Consider the following 20,167-nt stretch of genomic DNA (forward strand, 5'->3'; position numbering starts at 1 on the left):
AGGCAACCACAACGAGACATAGCTTCAGGAGGGACATAAATTTGGCCAAAAGTCAATGTCATCAATGAGAAAGATACAATATATGGTTGATCACCATCTTCACGGTCAGCAAGCCAATACACAACACCACTGGCTGCAACATACGAAGGATCCAACCTTTGCACATACGAAGGACAAGAAATCCTAACATGCCAGTTCCTAGTGAAACTTGTATACATAGATAAAGTGTAAGTAGTGCTTTCGGGTTCATCTGTAAGAACATGCAAAATTGCATAATGAACACTATTCGGAAAGTGCGCAAAGGAATAAGTAAAGGAATCCTCACAAGAACTACGTTGCAAAAGATCATCTAGTACCCGAGGCATTTGAATAAAAGGATTCCAAATCACCAAGTGGCTTCTTCTTCCAAGGGAGGAGTAACGGATACAGAAGACTCCCACCTCGACTCCAATGAACTGAAACCAACCGTGTTAGGTGAAAAGAAAAGGCAAGTTCAGGTAGCCGTTTTCTCCGGTAATAGCATTAATCTTCATGATCCAATCCACTGACATGATCACAGGAGATGCAAACCCAAAGTGAATGAACAATGAGCATCCACGCCTTTTCCTTATCTTTGAGATTTGACTGAGGATTCAAACGAAGTTATCCGTTGCCTCCAATAACGGCAAGTAGCACTGAAACTGACAATGGTTAGAGCGTCACATAAATAGAGGATTTCACTTATAACCTCATCAGGGAGTTATGGAATCTCTACTTCTGTGGGAGGTATATCACTCATACTTGATCACAAGCTGTAAGAAAAATTTAAAAGGAGAAATATAAAGTGTAAGATGGAGTATTTGACAAACTCCAAACAATACCTTCTAGTGATCAATGCTTGCTGAACTCCATTTATAGAATGTTAATAGGTCATTGAAAGCCACCTACCTTCCTAGTATGCAATATATTTCACAAGTTTTAGGTCTTGCATGGTTTAGCTAACATAGTGCAAAATGACCTTGTAAAATACTAAATAGTGAAAGAGTTAGGATGGATAAATAAAGCTGAGCTTTTAAGGAGCAAAAGTCAACTTACTATGTTAATTGTTTACAATAAAATCGTAGTTTCATAATTCTTTTTACAAGACTCCTCAAGAATAGTTTAAAATCGTAAGTAGATGATAATTACAAATTTGGGTAAAGTATATTTTTTGTCTCTGAAATTTGTTTAAAATTTAAGGAATACTCTAAGTTTTATTTTGTTTTAATTTTATCCTAAAAATTTTTAAATTTGACTTAAATATATCGTTGACAATAAAGTTGTAAAAAAGATAATTTATGCAAATATTAATCATTAAATTATTATATAATGTAAACCAATTTTATATTTAAAAAATAGGAGTATATTTAAAATTTTTAATCATTTTTCATAAGTTGCATATGATGTGATTATATTATGATCTTTATATCAATCAAATGTTCCTTTCGTAAACATTTGAACATCATGTTTATGAAAATCATTAACTTACTTCATCATCGTCGTCATCATCATCATCATCATCATCATCATCATCATCATCATCATTATTATTATTATTATTATTCAAAGCTATGTTGTGTCCAACAATTTATATAGTATAGAAGAACAAAACTATAAATAAAGAATTGTAAAATTGTGTAAAAAATACTCAGAAAGAGTACATTTAATTGAAAGTGAAAATTTCTCCTAGAACAAAATTGAAACAAAATAAACCTTGATGAATATTTTAAAAACTTTTAACTATTATTGAAAGGTAAAAAATGTAACTATTGTACAAATTTTTTTAATCTTATCTTTGTTATTTATTTAATTATTTCCAATATATAATTAGACAATTTTTTTTTAAATAACTCTTCATAATGATTTAAATGTTTCTTAAAATAGCTGTGATAACTAAGAATTAAGATAAAAAATATATGGTATAAGCTAATTTAGTCAAATATTAATCATTAAATTATTATATATTTAAAAAATAGAAGTATAATTAGAATTTTTAATCATTTTTCATAATTTTCATATGATGTGATTATATTATTATTTTAATTTCGAACAAATGTCCCTTTGAAAAACATTTTTGGCAATTTTTTTTATAATTTTGTTCTACTATACTATATCAATTGTTGGACATAAGACAGATCTAAATAATAATAATAATAATAATAATAATGAAGTAAGTTAATGATTTTCATAAACATGGTGTTCAAATGAGATTTTTTTTCAAAAGACTTCTATTTTTAAAAAATGATGATACTTTTGTCAAATTGTTAAAGTGTCTATGTTTAGAGTATGCGATCAAACCAAAAATTAATCCAACGTTATTCAATAGGTTTTTAAATTAGGATTCATGTTATCTATTGTAAATGTATGTTGTTATTAAGAACTTGGTATAATTAATAGAATGGATGGTGTAACACCTTAACTTCTAACACGTCATGATCGTACTAAGGGTAAGGCGTTACGACTCTAGTTTCCTTTTATTAGCTATTTAATATTGAGCCTCTACACGTTAACTGACCGATAGATTTTAAGAAAAAAAAAATTCCTTTTAAATTGTATATACTTCAGCTCAACTATGTCAGATGTTGGGAATAAGTAGTATGACCACAATCTAATCAATCACGTGTCAAATAATTTGTTATTATTATTATATTAAAATGTTAATATAATAACGTCCTTGATTAAATTTAGAGATTTATCATTGTGATAGTGATCACAATATTGAGAGATAAATCTTTTATAATTTAATCTAAATTGTTCTTGGTCAGAGGATTATTAAAAAGGATATTAATAATTCGGAAAGATCAATATATATATATATAATGGTCTTCATTGGATGAAGATTAATAGATCTCATTTATTAAATTATATATATAGATGGTGCATATAGAGATATGACCATTGAACTGACTCATTTTGAGAATTCTTAATGGTTATAATTACCGTATATTTGTCAATAGGATATTCTCAAGATGAACACAGTAATAGAGTTTCCTTTGACCTGCGACTGTCATAGTAATTAACAATGTATTTATTATACTTTGATTTCGGACACCTAATACCCTAGGGTGCTAGTTGAATGGATATTGGGTATGATTTAAATACTTGTAGAATTAATGATTAGTCAATAAGGAATCCGTCAACTCTCGGTAAAGAGTTTGAGCTCTATGATTATAATGACTGAAATGAATAAAACCTTGGCCAAGGGGATTGAATGAATGAAGAAATGAGTTTCTTAGGTCATTCACAGTTCATTATAATAATGGTAACAAGTTAGAGTTTGACAATTAAACCATACTCTAAAGGTTAACCAAGAGCTGGAAAGATGGAAGGAATTATACTTTGTTCTTCTAAGGTTCTTAGTAAAAATATGTTACTTCGTACTATCGGGTCGTTGAGGAGTGTTGCTAGACGCCAACCTTGATTAGTAAATTTAGTATGACTAATTTACTACCCGCTTAGTATTGAACCTATGGGGTCACACACTAACGAGTGTTCTAATCTTTGCTGTAGAATTATTTAATTATTAATTTGATTTGATCAAATAAATAATTATATTAATTCAAATAGAATATTATTATATTTTTTTCTAGCACCAAGAATATAATAATAGTATGATAATTGAGAATATTATATGAGATTTGAGAATAATTAGTTATTCTATTTCTAAACTTGAATTCTAAATTTGGATGAGATCCTAACTGATTCTGTTTCAAATTGAGTTATGATATGATTCATAAATTTGAAAGATTCAAGTTTAAAATAACAAGATATGATTTAAATTTGAATTGAGAATCAAAATTTAAAATCAGTAACAAATCTCATACTATATATATGTATGCCAAGAGTAGAGGAATGTGAAAGAGACGAGAATAAAACACAAGGGTTTTATTCCTTTACCTCTACACACATAAATGTATGTGAGCCTGATTCTTGGAGAAGAATTTAACGGCGTGCAAAGAGTTGCAAGAGATTTCTCAATTTAGATCAGATGTCCATTGGTCAAGGAGTTGACAGCAAAGGTTGGTCTCGGTGTGGATACGCATAGCGCCTTCGTACCATCGAAGGAGAAAGTGATTTTTACTAAAGCGTCTAAAGGTATTTAGATCTGATCTATATATTGTATATTATTGGAATAAAGTTTAAACACAAAATAGATCTTTAGGATTACCTTTTTTCTTCCGCTGCGTGTTATGAACACATGGTAATCCTTCATCAGATAAACATATACTCACATAATTAATATTAATACATAATAATTATTCATACAAGACTTAAATACAAACCTACCCCTCTGTAAAAATACAACACTTTACAACATCAAGGGCGAGGGAAATAAACCCAAAAGCAACTAGCCAAACAAGCCTTCTATTCGTCCGTAGCTTTTCAATTAGCCATCCTGTCTGTACCTCTGAAAATGTTTTTTTAAAAACTTTGGGGTGAGAACAAAGCCACACGTTCTCAGTAGGGAACGTGAATGCCACAATAAACAGAGTAAATACAAATAGCTAGTTCATATCACAAAAACAACAGTTCAATCACAAATGAACAATAAAGCAAACGCAATCAAATGTAAATGCGCAAACAAGATGATGCATGCCTGTTCCTAGCGCAGGCCATGAGCTCATGCGTCGGTTGTCTACCCGCAACCCGACGTTACTCGGAGTGAACCCCGAATATGGTCCCTTTACTGTGTCAATTAGACACCTTGGCATCACGGTTACCCGTGTCAATTAGGCCTCATTATAATAACAGTTCAATGTGTATCACAGTAAGGAACAATGCTATCAATTAGGCGAACATTCCCGCATTAGCAATCTCAAGCTATCAGTTAGGCGGGCCCTTTCGCATTAGCAGTTTGGCACAAAAGCCCATTCAATATAATTCTCAACTTTTATTTCATTCCTTGTTCCTCATTCTTTTTCTTTTCCTTTAAGTATCCTTTCCATCATTTATTTCTTACTTTCTTTCCTTTCCATTATGCCTCCGCATCGTCTTACAACTAAACACACCTCCGCATCACCAAGTAGCTAAAAGTACCTCCACATCACCATGAAACTAGGCGTACCTCCGCATCACCATTTAACTTTAAACGTTTCCTAGGGATAACTTACACACCTTTGTTTAACTAAGTTCATACATTCTGCTAAATTTGGACATATCCTTTAGGTCTAAGCCAAGTTTCACCACGTTTAGATTAGAATTGAATTAGATAGCCAACTTAATAAAATATGTTGCTGCACTAAAGGGAATTTAGAAAAAAATACAGCAAGTAGTTCTGTTTTTAATAAATCTGTAATAAATTCAATTCTAATCCATTACTTCTAAATTTTGGTGAGGATATACTTAACACTCATAAGTTTTAGGACAAATAAATTTCAGATCCATAGCATCTCGTTTGGTTAATTAAAAGTCAGTTGGAAGTGCTGCCCTGTTTCTTTAAATTAGTTCTGAATTTCCTGCAAACAGTCCAACTTCCATGAGACATAACTAACTCTACAAAATAGAAATGGATGTGAAATTTATACTCACTTAAAATAGACTGATATATCTTTAAAATCCTTTTAGAAGCAACTCAAAATTCCAAATAAATCAAAAGTTATAGCGTCTGGAAGTTGGTACTGCAGAACCAGAAAACCAGAAAATTCTGCAGCAACCACTAAACTTCAAAAATTCATATCTTCCAAACCACTTGGCCAAATTCCCTGAAATTTTTATGGAGTAATCTTGACTTCTTGAATTTTGACAGAAAAATAATTTGGATAAAGAATTATTTCTAGATTGCTCCCAGTTTTTATTTTAAGCTGCTGCCAATTATGCAGAAAATTCTGCATTAAGTAATTTTAACAACCCTTCATACCATATTTTATATTCAAGCCTAAAATTCCTCTAAAACCATAATTCTAACTTTCTTTAAACTAACAAAATTTGCCCAAGAATGCTTAATTCAATATATCACCACTTCACATTATAGGTGCAACGTAATCATATTATCACAGCATCCATTCTTTAGCATCTCATCTATCACAACATATTTCAAGTTATGATTCATCAAATAAATTTCCAGTAGCCATCTCAATATTCCATACTCAAAACCATCATCAACAAGTACTAACATCATGTATCACTTCAAAACACACAACATCATCTATAATTACTACATGAAATCATTAAACCAATCACCAATCACAGCTATGATTCAACTCAATTCCAACAATTATTCACACAAAGAAGCCATAAACTATTTGCAATTACTCATTTAATGTTATTGGCATTCATACTTTAAAACCTTTATTTTTAAAACAAACCCCCTACCTTGATTTGTCGAACCCGTAGGAACTAACCGCGATAATCCCCTTTCTTTATCCCTTAATTTTCAACAGCGGCAGCAACCCTCAATGCAGCCAGAGCAGCGGCAGTAGCCTCAACTCCTTCAAGGCAGCAACAGCGACAACCGCACCAACTATGATTGTCTCGGAGATGCATTAGCAATGAAGGTTTCGGAAATCGAAAAAACTGGAATCAGAACAAGGAGCATGTTCGTCAAATCGAGAAATAGTGGCAGCAGCTAAACGGTGGCAAGAATGGTGACTCCATGGTGGCGTGCAACTCGCCAGCGGCCATTGCAGTGGCAGAGGTCCCCCTTCTCTCCCGTCACGTCACTCCTTCTCTTTCTCCCCTGTTCATCCACGATGGTGATGGCTAGGGCTTCTCCCAGCAATGGCTCCTCCGACGATAATGGTTCCATCGACGGCAGCGGCGGCGGGAAAGCACGATGGCGATGCGACAGCGTCACGGCTCCACGATGGAATGGCGAGCTCGATAGTGACGATGGTCTTCGCACAGCAACGGCGCGTCTTTCCTCTGGCTCTCCTCTGCAAACTCGCTCTCTCCTCCGGCGTCACCCTTCCTCTCCTCCCCTCTCTTCCCGCGGCTCTGGTTCCTCACTCTCAATCCCTCCTCGTTTCTTCCTTCTGATTTCTTCCTTTCTTTCTGCGTGGGTGTGGGTGGGATAAAAGGAAAAAGGAATGGTGATGGTGAGTGAGTAGCGGTGAGGAGTTAGTAACGTGGCTTATTGAGTAGCAAACAGGTGTGAAAGGGAGATTACATGTGTATGTAAGTTGGGTAAGAGAGGTTAGGGTTAGTGAAATTAGGGTCTGGAATTGGGTATTCAGGGTTTGAGTAGAGTTTTAATTCAAAACAAGATTTAATTCAATATAATTAATTTTAAGAATACTTATTTATTATTTATTTTTCAAATTACAAATCATTTTTAATTAAATACTCTAATTTACAATTTTAAAGATAAATAAATAAATTTTTTTTAGTTCATAAAATTAATCAAAACCTTCAATTATGTAATTTAAATTATATATAAAACTCTTTTATCTTTAATTACTAGAACTTTGAATTTTAATTAAACAAGAACCATTAATCTCAGTAAATCAAAAATATCTAATTATAATTGAAATTTATATAAAACCAAATTAATTTAAAACTTGAAGTCTCATAATCTTTCTAAAAATAAAATCATATATATAAATATAAATAACTCATTATTTATTTTCTAAAAATTTGGGTCTTACAGATGGAACCACATCAATCGCAAGGACAATACCAACTCTATGACTTTGCTATCTAGAAGCCATACAATTTACATGTTTCCTTGGAAAACAAACATTAATGGTTGACAATGTCATTAATTTTTTCTTTTGGACTATTATTAACTCTAAGTAGCAAAACAATAGATAGTTGTAAACTATATTTCCTGTGGATTAAGTATCTGTGTTAACAAATGAGGCTACTTTAAAAGATGAATTATGAAATGATGGTTTCCATTACAGTAGTAATCAAGAGGTTACTTTACTAACCATGGTTGGTTAGTAAATTAGCTAAATTTTCCTTTAAAAAAAATCACCTTCATGGACTAAGTTTTGAATTCTAAGTAGCAAAACAATAGATAGTTGTAAACTATATTTTCTGTGGATTAAGTATCTGTGTTAACAAATGAGGCTACTTTAAAAGATGAATTATGAAATGATGGTTTCCATTACAGCAGTAATTAAGAGGTTACTTTACTAACCATGGTTGGTTAGTAAATTAGCTAAATTTTCCTTTAAAAAAAATCACCTTCATGGACTAAGTTTTGAATTCTAAAATATTATTTTAAATATATTAAAGTTAGCTTCTTCAATATTATTTTAAATATATTAAATTTAGCTACTTTGTTTATAATAATAGCATTTTGTGTAAAGAAATTGAAAATAACTTTGCAATAAATTTCAATTCTGAATTAACAGAGGCTATAATTTTACTTTAGTTGTTTCAATATGAAATTTCTGGTATTATACTATCAGATAAATATTGAATTATTGAAATATTAATAGTGTTGACATCTAAATGTATGTAGTTTGTGAATTTATTCTTGTGCTATATCTGAATTCAGCCATTGCTTCTTATTTGTATTTTTCCGCATGCCTATTGGTTAGAAAGGCCCCTATTTTTTTAAGTTTTTATCTTTTTATTTTTTGTTCATCATACTTTGCTTTGTAGAGATATTGACAAACAAAAATGATTTTAATTAATTAAAAATAAATACCCATCAAAATAATAGTTGATATTTAACCCAACTCAACAAAAAATAATTCTTAATAATTTCATTATTTTAGTAGTTTTTATATAACTTTTTATGTAGTTGTTTTGAATAAATTCTTCGGAATCAAATAAAAGATATATTAACATAAGATTCATGAAATAATGGTACTCATTTATAAGTCATTATGTACCAATAGTTTTCTTACTTTTTTAATCTCATTAATTATAATTATTGTTTACGTAACCATTTTTTACATGTCATATTTTATCAAGCTTGGATTAGGTTGAAGTAATTTATGTCATTGGCTAACTGTAGATTTTTCAGTTCAGATTTCTTTACCACTCTATTCATTTATCACAGGAACTAAAATTTTAAAGAAAATAAATAAATACAAAAAAATAAAGCAAAGTATGATGAACAAATTTTAAAAAATCAATAGAAGAATACTCATAATTCACAATATCAGATTACTAAGAAAAAAGAAATTACACAAAGATAATAAGAAAAAAACCTTTAATCCTATATAAAAGAGACAGTTTTCTAATAATAATGTTTATTTAACTCATATTGTGCACTGTAATAAACTTCTTTATTCCCAAATTGATTCTGGAACTTATAGTTATATACTTTAAATACTAAAAGTAATTTTAGACATTATACTTGTATTATTGCTATAGCTTTTTCCAACAACAAATTGAAAAATATAAAGGAAGACCCAAAGTTGGGCCCAAGAAGATAAAAAATACACACATATGTAAAGTAAAAAAAAAACCTTTTGGCCTATCTAAACTGTAAACGCACATGCTAAAATAATGGCCATTGAATTTTCCTTTAGGGTCCAGGAGAATGAAAGAGTGTAACTCCTCTATCTTTAGTGAGCAAGGCAAACCAAAGATTAGAAAGCAAGGAGTTTTAGTAGAAGTACAAAAGTAGAATCTAGACCAGCAGCATCTATCCAAGATCCTTCCGAAGAACAAAGCAAGGTTTGCACCATCCATGTGAAATGTTCCTCTCTCTCTCTCTAACTTCTAACCGTATCTCTTAACACAAAAAGAAACCAAAAAAAAATTCTTTTTTTCCTTATTAATTATTCTAATACAATATTTTGTACTAAGAGAAAAAATCGTTGGTCTATTCTTCAGTGCTGAGATCGCAATTAGCAACATCATAAAATTGGATGGTGGTGCATGCAAATAGGAATGATGCCAACAGGTAAATATCTGAATCCTGATTGATACTTGATTTGCATGTGTATAAAAAAATTGAACATCAACTAACACTCAGTTGGTACATGACATAGAAACTTATTATTCTAGATTAGTAAAATTGCGAGTCCTCTTACCCCACATTTTGGAACAAATCCTTCAAATTAAATGTCCAAACTCTGTTTTGAGATCAGTATAAAAACAAAGCTAACTTCGTAGAGATATTGAAAAACAAAAATGATTTTAAATAATTAAAAATAAATACCCATCAAAAGAATAGTTGATTTTAAGATGACTATTTACTTAAGTCGGCACAGGTCCATTTCTTAAGCTGCAAATAATCGAAGTCTCACTAACTTATGATGGTGCTGTTATATGCTCTCAGGAGGTTTCTAGCAACCCAACAACACTGGATCCAAGGAAAAGAAGCAACTCTGAGGTTTCGACTATACGATGGGCAGGTAACTAAATATATATAATATTATGTCATGTATCGTAAATAGCATGTGAGTTGCAGTATTTAATTTGAACTGTAACATGTAATATAGGGAGACAGATCTCTACCACCGTGTTTTGAAGCAATTTATGGGAACGAATTAGGGTCCTCATGCTACGCAATTGATGAGTGGGATAATTGCTTAGTGTTGGATATAGAAAGTAAAAATAAACAGAAGGCCATAACTAATGGTTCATTCGAGTTGATTAGGGATTTTTATTTTGTTAGGAGAGGGAATACTATACAGTTTACCTATGTGGGTTTTGGGATTTTTTGTTTCACTTTTCAATGAAATGAACCAACCAATTAAAATTTTTCCTGATAAAAACTTTTATATGGGGACCAATTAGACCAAAACACATTGAACAATGTCAAAAGAGCATTTCATCTAGATTACAACATCAACAGTGAATCCTCCTCACCTGATGTTATGATACTGTCCAGGTCTGAACCATCCGAGCTTCAAGACTCATCAGATGAGGATGAAGATTCAACAATGGAGGGTAATAACCCTAACAATCCAATAATTATGTGTGTTGAAAGCAATTCAATCATTGAGTTGAGCAAAGACAGTTCTGAAAGAGAAGAAATACCTAACAATAGGTAATGAGACACTTAATTTATGTATTTATCCATAAATTTTATTTCTAGATAACATTGAGATAAATTTTAGGATGGAGACTAATAATTTAAACTATCCTAAAGCAGGTACAATCCACAGGTTTCCTATAGAAAGACATTGACACATACTGACGTGACTGGAAGTAGATTGGTAAGTTGATTATAAATAATTAATATCAATTTTATGCAAACACATCAAATTCTGATTATCCATTTACGATACATAACCTTAATAATTTCTCCCAAAACACTAACAATGCTTCATTTTTTGTAGTACCTGGGTGCTAGTTTTGCTGCAGATCTCACTCTATTTGGACACGGTTCAATTTGGCAAATCGCTGGTCTATCATCTAGCGAAGGCAACAATGTCTTTTTTTTTCATCTACTCAAAAGTCAAGGAAGAAATACAGAGTGTAAATTCGGGGTGGATTGGGCTGAATGTTGTCAAACTTATAACTTGAAGGAAAATGACACTATTATCCTGAAGATGGACTCCTTGTAGAACCGCCAAATAGATCTTAGAATTCAAATATCTTAAAGCCTGTGGGTGATTGGGATCCTAAAATTTACATTCACCATATTTTGAACTCATGAAGTGTATTGTTAATATAGAGTGTTTTCAATATCTATGTTATCATGAAGTGACTAAGTTTGTATGTATAAGCTTCATCCAAAATTTGCTGGTCTTTCTGAGTATAGAGAACTTCATGGATTGAACGGTCTAGTGCATGCTACTACTGTTGATCTTTATATTATGACATGATGCAAAATTCTGTTACCTATTTACAATTTACATATTCAACATATATTGAAAAAATGGATTCAGCAGTAATTGGGTAAAATATAGTGACTACACCATTCATTATATTAAAAAAAAACTTAATGTTTCCGTAAACAATGACATTGAGAACATAGTTATTATTATAAAATATATAGTTAAACTTACTCTACAGTAAATCAACTAATCATAAGTAAACTGTTCGAGTTGAGTCACAAGATCCTGAAAAATATGGTAAGTGAACGAAATTATTAACCCACTCGAAGACAACTTAATAACTAATAATTTGGTTATGCTTATAATGTTAATACAACTCCTTGTGTTTTAAAATAACGAAATTATATTGTTATGTAGATTCAAGCAAATATCTATAAGTTGATGCTATTCTGATATACGTTAATAATACATGATGTCCTAATTTTTTTTTTGTTAAAAGTTTTTATTTATAATTTTGTGCCATTAATCTCAAAATTGTGTATTCAGATAATTGCGTATTTGACTCGCAAATTGACATGAGAGAGAGCCAATAAGATCCAAATGTTTTTGAAATTACTTTATTTAATTAAATAAAAACAATCAGTCGAATAAAAAATCATGACTGATTTTGTAGTGTACACATATCTTTGTCATCATTTTAATAAAGTATGAACTTTTTTAATACCTAACCCACATTAACCATTCTAGGAAGAATGCACCTAAGAAATCCATAAAACAAAAGAAATAGCCAAAAAATCACTTCCAACTTGTTCAATATAGATATATCAAGAAAGTACAATTCAATTCAACAACACATGAATATTCAGTCATCTAAATACCATAAAGCATTCACTTGGCAAAACCACATAAGTTAAGGAATAAACTAAATTGTGGAATGAGAGATTTTTATATCATAAAAGAGCCACTGCATTTTATTGAATTTCAAAGAAATAAGTACAAACATAAAGGGCTAAATAGCTAATTTGCCTAGTGGCTAATGATATTGTGTCCACACCCTAGCACTTAATCTATCACATGAGAAAGATGCCCAAAAAACAATCCAAACAACTTATACAAAACATGAAAACACACACATATTCTCATCCACTACAATCCAATGCACCAAATGCTATTACATGGACACAACCAAAATACCTAATGTCCTAGATTAGTCCTAATCAGTAGCTCTAGTTAACTGCTATGGGCAGCTACCTCAATTAACCCCTGTCTAGAGGAGCCATCATTCCCCGAGCCACGAGACTCATCAGCTTCATCAAATTGCAGCCTCAAGGATCTTCTCAACTTCTTCAACGAAGGCTTCACATCTTTCTCAGCATCAAGAGAGCTTCGATTAAGGCCAACCACATACTCCTAGTGTAAACAATTGCATGAAAATAGAAACCTAATTAGAGGGATAATTAATGAGTTCTAGTCAAAGGAACTTTATCATAAAATTAAGCGCCCTGTCAAAAAAAAATTTGCAACACTACTCACCACTTCACTTTCATCAACTTCATCACATGAATGTTCAAAACTATCCACTTCATTTAACTTATCCATCACAGTATCAACAGACTTTCTCTTGAGGAGAAGACATTATTAAATGACACAACACATTAGGTTCAATCTAAACATAACTCAAAAAAGGGTGAAAAATAATACAGAAAAAATGATAGAAGAAACTGGAAGCATGGAACCTTAGCATCTTCATCAGCTCCCAAATCAACAACACTTGATTCCTTTTGGGTACGTTGAGGCGAACCAGCAAAGAGCTCAGAGCAGCTGGAAGGAGTCAATCCCAAATTCGATGATTTGGTAACCTTAGGGGGTTCCCCAAATGATCCTTCTCCTTTTGGTACAAACTCAGCCTTGGATAATACAAAGCACATCCGATATAAGACATGAATAAAGGTGGAACAACCAAAAAATGAAAAATTTAAGAAAGAATTTATTAAAATGAAACAATAGGTTCAAAATTCATTTTATACCTTTTCAGGACTCAAATCTGAACCAGAGAGCTCAAACATTCTAACTATTGCAGCATCATCACAAACACGCCTCATTAGATAAGTCCCTTTGAATTTCTCCATCCCAACAGGCCTAATAAGAACCTTGAACAACATAGTTTTTCCAACAATTTCTTGGAATATAGGAGGAGACTGTATGCCAAACACAACTTACGAACAATATAAAACAGACACAACAGAAAAAATGAACCAGTAGAAACCGAAGGATAAGAAAACTCTTTAACAATATACTCAGCACAAAAAGAATATAGCATTCGATTGACTTACATCAACATCCTTAAGATGTTGTTCAAACAGCTGGGCACAAGTCTTATTCAGTAGGTAACTTGCCTCACGATCAAAGAGCACAAAAATAGAAACACCAGTCGAATCCTCAACCAACACCTTCACTCTAAACCTGGATTTTTTTAAGATGCACATAAATACTGGCCTAAGGTTAAGAACTACGCAGAAATAATTCACAATTTGACAAAGCACAAAGGAAGCATTGTAAAATATTTATACCTAGGAGTCACATTTGTAACATGGATGTTGCAAAATTGACAAAAGTAAATCCCAGATTCTGCTTGAACACCTCTGCCACACACACAAGCAGAGTACCACCAAGGACCATCCTCAACTATTTCAGCTATCTTCGCTAGTACAACAAAAGTTCCAGCCTAAAAATATAAGACCAGCTCTATAAATGTTAAGACATTATAACCAAAGATAGTTGTAATACAAACTAAAACTGAAAAACTAAAATAAATACTAACAGCATAGTAGTTTCAAGTACAAAGAAGGACAAAAGGATTAATATCGTTCCAAAACAAAGCAGTATTTACTAACGAATAGAAAAAGAAAATTTAACACAAATTATCAAGAGTAAAGATGATAAAAAAATTAAAGTGGTTCCAACCTGGCTGTTATGATCAAGCGACTTCACAATACACCTAGGTGTGAGCTTCATAAAGTCTTCTTCTATTCCGATATTTTTTCCAGATCCAATAATGCCAATGGGTTGGGATGCACTAACTCCATGTGAAATAAAACTGTAAACAAATACAGCACCAACTTAAATAAGTAAAAAATGACAGCAACAACAAAAAACACAACAGAAACTACATGTACAGATATACCTTTTCCGAAATGCTGCCACCTCTGGGATGTTAAGATTAAATCCAAGCCTTGATGCAAACATAACATTCTGAAGTCCAACTCTACCTAAAAATAAAAAATAGATACATTGGTTACAGGAATATAGTGGCAAAACCAAGTGAACTTGGATAATTGACACACCTGAAATGAAATTTACATGATACAAACCTCTAAAAACCTTAACTTTGGCATGTTGTAAAACCACAACTGGCTGTTCAGCATACCAAGAAGATAGAAATCGATTAACTTCATTAACATATTCACCAAATAAGGCACACCGAATCCTATAACTGAAAACAACCAACAAAATCACCTACACTATTAGAAACTTGACTACACAAACACACCGAAGACAAAAAAGAATCTCAATAAGAGGAAGAGGTAGAAATTAAAGAACGCTAACTCATTTTTAGCAAGTTCCATCACAGCCATCTTCATCTTCCTTCTATCTTTATCATATTCATTTTCTTCTGACACAGAGACCAACAGACCCACCACATCTGAAATAAATATGAAAAAAAAATTATTAGGAAATAACGACAACAAAGCAACATTCTACAAATCATAAAGAAATAAGACTGCAATCATTCCAGACAAAAAAGTATAAGCAAATAGCACAACATACCACCTAAGAAATCGGAATCCTCTTTGGTTTCCAAAAGTTCAGTGAATGGAGAGATTGTAAGAGCAGATTTTGGAATAAAATCGCATATAGCATCCTTGACAGTGGTCCTAAATTGGAAAATCAACTTAAACTGATGCCTAATGGCCCTATAAGATCCTTAGTTTGGCACAACAGAGAAGAGCTTCATAACATATACTCGACCCTCAGAGAGAAGTTGTTTGAACCTGTAAATCATAGTTTTTCAAATAGTAGGTTGTATCTTGCACCCCTACCAATCAACATAAATTATACTAAAAATCTGATAAATGACAAATCGAATAAAGAGAAAATAAAATTTAAATGAAACAAAATTTCAGACCTCGATATAAAAAAGGTAAGGAGAAACACATCTAAATACCAAAAACAAACATCCAAAAAATTTTAATAGATTTAGACCACTATAACTCACAGATTCATCAACCAAAATCATCTCCATGGAATTTGGGAGAAGCTGACCAGTGAAAGTAGGAACAGTCCAAAGCCTAATCACCCAAACTTTGAGGTTCCATGCTTCCTTCTCAGGATTAACCTTATTAACCATATCCATGGCAGTTGTCATATTGAAATGCAATTAAAGGGATGAAAGAGAAAACAGATTTCAGTCAATAAAACAGCAACTAAGAAACACATACAACAGCAACACGAATGTGAGAAAAATCTGCCATGATCAATGGGTTCTGTCTTTATTTATAAACACAAATCAATTGAGTAATTTGAATTTCAAAATCCATAGAACCCTTATTTTGGGAGGAAAAAAAATAAGCAAGATAGAGATTTGAAACATATTGATGTTGATTGACCTTAGATATTAATCAAAAGATATTTGCGGGCTCCACTAAATAATCCTATATATAGGCCCTAAGCTAACAACAATTGATACACACATAAGGTGTATAAATGGTAAGCTATATTAACCCTAAGTTATCTTCAATATAAATTATAAGTTAATAGGAAGAGAGAGGATGGGATGAGAAGAGGATGAGAGAGAAGAGACAGATAACAAAGACAACATGAGATAATACCTAGAGAAAACCGAGAACTAAAAATAAAAAGAAAACCTCTATGCATAGATTTAGGAGTGGTAGACTTAGATGAGGACACCTTTTAGTATAGACATCATTATTTGATTAGGCTTCCTATATAATTATATTTCCAATGGAAAATATATCATATTCCCAATGAAGATACACACAAGATAATTATCTATCTACGTAATGAAATACTAAAAAACAAAGTGGCCATCAATAAAGTTCAAAAATTATGCTCAAAAGAAAAAGAGATATACAATAAGAATACATTTTTTACTAATTTTATTTAAAAAAATAAGAGAACAGAATCAAACACTCAAACTTCTCAGAAAAAGTATTAACATAAGCTCGATAGCTAAATAGAAAATAAAAACCTAATTTAAGTAAACATATGCAAAGAGAAATATCTATTAACTTCATCAAGCAGTTCGTTTTTCCTAGCAAACAGACCCTTCATAATTCAAGACGAAGGGATACAAAATTAAAAAAGTATTTTAAATAGCTACCAATAAAAATCAATTGGTGTACACTTGTACATAAATAATGCCCAGGTAATTTTGACTTTCAACATAGAAAAAAAAAGACACAAATGTGAATTTGACACTCAATTTGGTTGTGAAACTAAAATAAATTTCTGATTTTTTATTAATGTGAAACTAAAATAAATACCACAAGTGATTTAATATCACAAATGAAACTAAAATAAAATTTGATGAGTATCTCCAAAATAAAAAAATAAAGCAAATAAAAACATAAAAAAGAGAGAAACAGACAGAGAACAAAACAAAGAATAGTAACAAAACTTCTAACAACTTTTAAAAATACAACTCAACAAATCTAGAACCTGAGATTCGTCTCTATAAAGTGGGATAAAATATTTCTCACAGAAATTAGAGAAACATAAGGAGATAATGTGAACCGGCTCAATTTACATAGCATTTTCAACTATTGAATTGTAAATAGATGAAAAACTATTAGGAAAATAATGACAACAAAGCAACATTCAATAATTCAATATTTGTCGAATAGTATAATACTAGACATTTTAGATTGAAACAACTAAAGTAAAATTATAGCCTTTGTTAATTCAGAATTGAAATTCACTGCAAAGTTAATTCCAATTTCTTTACAGCAAATGCTATTATTAGTAGCTAAATTTTCCTTTAAAAAAATATCACCTTCATGGACTAAGTTTTGAATTCCAAAATATTCTTCATCTTCTTGTTTAGTGACTAAGGCAAACCAAAGATAAGAAAGGAAGGAGTTTCAGATAGCATACAAAAGAAGAATTTAAACCAGCAGCATCTATCCCAAGGAATTGGTGATTTCGGAAGAATGAAGGAAGAAATTACAAATAAATTCCTCTGATAAAATAATAGTATATCTTTCTATCACCTAGGTATCCCATGCTTAGAAATATCATAATAAGGCATCCAAAATTCCTTTGATAAAATAATTTCTATCAAAAAGGGTTTCTTCTGACTAAACAAACATATGAACTTAGCCAATTTCAACCACAAGATTGCAAATAAATCTTACGAATGGACGAAAAAGCTAGATGAATGTGCCAATAAACACACAGAAACCAAGACAAGATGTTTTTCCGTCATTGATGGTAATTTTGCAGCAGCAAGAAGAAATAAAGAAAAGAGCATCATATTTGGGTAACAAATTATAAATGTATGCACGAAGGATCAAGGTCATGTAAGGAAATAATGCCCATGCACTATTCTACGCAAAGTACATAATACAATAGCAACTATAATTGAAATCCAAGCTAAAGATGATAACAAAAACTTGCCAATCATCTCTTCATCAATTTCCGCTTTTCTGCAGCAAGCAGCTCAACTCGTCTGATTGCCTTCCTAGCTTGATCATTTGAAGGATCAATTTCTAAGATCTTTAGTGAAGTGAAAAAATTATGGTATGAATGAACTCAATGATGCGAAATGGAAAAAAAACCTGAATGGCATCAGTATGCAAAACATGTACTTCTTCATTAAGATCCAACAATAAGGAATGCATAATAATAGTCATACTGGCATTCCATAGGTTGGCAAATACCACAAAACAGTGGCACCTTTCCAGTTTGAGAAACTACACTTACCCCCTTACTGTACAAAAGAGAATATTTTTATATTTAGTTCATGAGGTATCTAGTTTGTGAGCTCCCATATTATATTTTACTTTAAGCAGGCCTCTTAATTAAGCAAGTTGGGTTCATGTTTTGCTCAGACTAATTACATTTTGGAAATAATAAATGTGTATATTAAAATATACATTGTCTCAAATAACAAATTAAAACCACAAAAAAAAGGAACAGATTAAACAAAATTTCTATATAAAAAAAAGGCAGAAGGAAAAATTATTTAACTTAAGTTGCAAACTTTCTGAGCCCATTTCCTTGTCCAAAAGAACTATGCTGCAATCTCATATCATAATCCAGCAAGGATCCTCAATTGATCTTTTAAACACCTTCATATACCAATAGATCACAATAAAAAATAATACTAAATTAACATTTACTTGAAAGACAATCAAATAATTCCTAGAAAACACGATAACCTTCGGCTTCAGGATAAAGAATTTATCATGTGACACCATTATTTCTTTTTTTTCCCAAACAACGTGGGTCCAAATTACATGATAACGAGTACCTTGTTAGAGAGTGAGAGCAAGAGAGGCACTCTGGGACCAGCATGATCAGACCCAATATAAAAGGAGAAAAAAACAAAAAACAGTTAGTTCATGTGTATTTACTCAAAACACATCAAATAAAATCCTAAGAAAACACAACAGATCAATAAGCATAACCATATATCAAAAGATAAGAAAACAATAAAATTAATCCAAAATATTTCATCAAATAAGTTCAGAATAAAAAAAATAAACTTCCTTTTTTAAACCCAAGCAGCAATATATTTTTATTTTTAAGAAAAAATCCTTAAGGAAACCAAGGCTAAAGTCAATTATACAAAAGATAGTCTCCAAAAAAATAAGAACAACTAAATCTCTATCAATAATTTATTGAAAATATAAGTTCTAGAAAAGTTATGTAAAAATTAAAATCAAGATTTTAAATCATGCCGAAAATACACATTGAAAAATATAATAGTAAATTTAACCCAAAATTTCTTATCAAATCAGCTCAGAATTCAAAACAATTAAGCTTCCTTTTTTTAAACCCAAGCAGTAATATATTTTTATTTTTTTAAGAAAAAAATCCTTAAGGAAACCAAAGCTAAAGTGAATTATACAGAACATAATGATACAGATCTGTCATGACATCAATTTTTTTTCTCAGGTTATGATAATGATACAGATCCAAAGAGATCTCACAAACAGTTAAAATCAACACCTTAACCAAAGTAGAGGATTTATCGTCACAACCCTTCCAATTCTCGTATAAAGTATCATCCAACAAACCAATGCATTAAATAAACAAATAACAATAAAAAAATTACAAATAAAAAAAAGAAACATTTCTGCTAAACACCTAGCGAGTGTCATTTCATATCAGTGAGATAAACTTACATCAGCCATTGTCAACACCTTTCAATCATCTCAATGAAGATTTCTCGGAGATCTTCATTCACAGTCCTTTTATGAAGGTACTGTTCTTAC

The 20,167-nt window shown here is 31.4% G+C and overlaps 1 long non-coding RNA gene across 1 annotated transcript; it reads right to left on the minus strand.

Moving 5' to 3' along the window:
- Nucleotides 1-4,230: 4,230 nt before the first annotated feature.
- On the minus strand, nt 4,231-7,167 carry LOC140180805 (uncharacterized). Its single transcript, XR_011874778.1, has 2 exons — nt 6,331-7,167; nt 4,231-4,426 (listed from the first exon to the last, which is right to left on the minus strand). It is a non-coding gene; the product is annotated as an uncharacterized lncRNA (long non-coding RNA).
- Between the last annotated feature and the right edge of the window lie 13,000 nt (nt 7,168-20,167).

This window comes from Arachis hypogaea, chromosome 17 (assembly GCF_003086295.3).
Source record: "Arachis hypogaea cultivar Tifrunner chromosome 17, arahy.Tifrunner.gnm2.J5K5, whole genome shotgun sequence".
NCBI classification, from domain to species: Eukaryota; Viridiplantae; Streptophyta; class Magnoliopsida; order Fabales; family Fabaceae; genus Arachis; species Arachis hypogaea.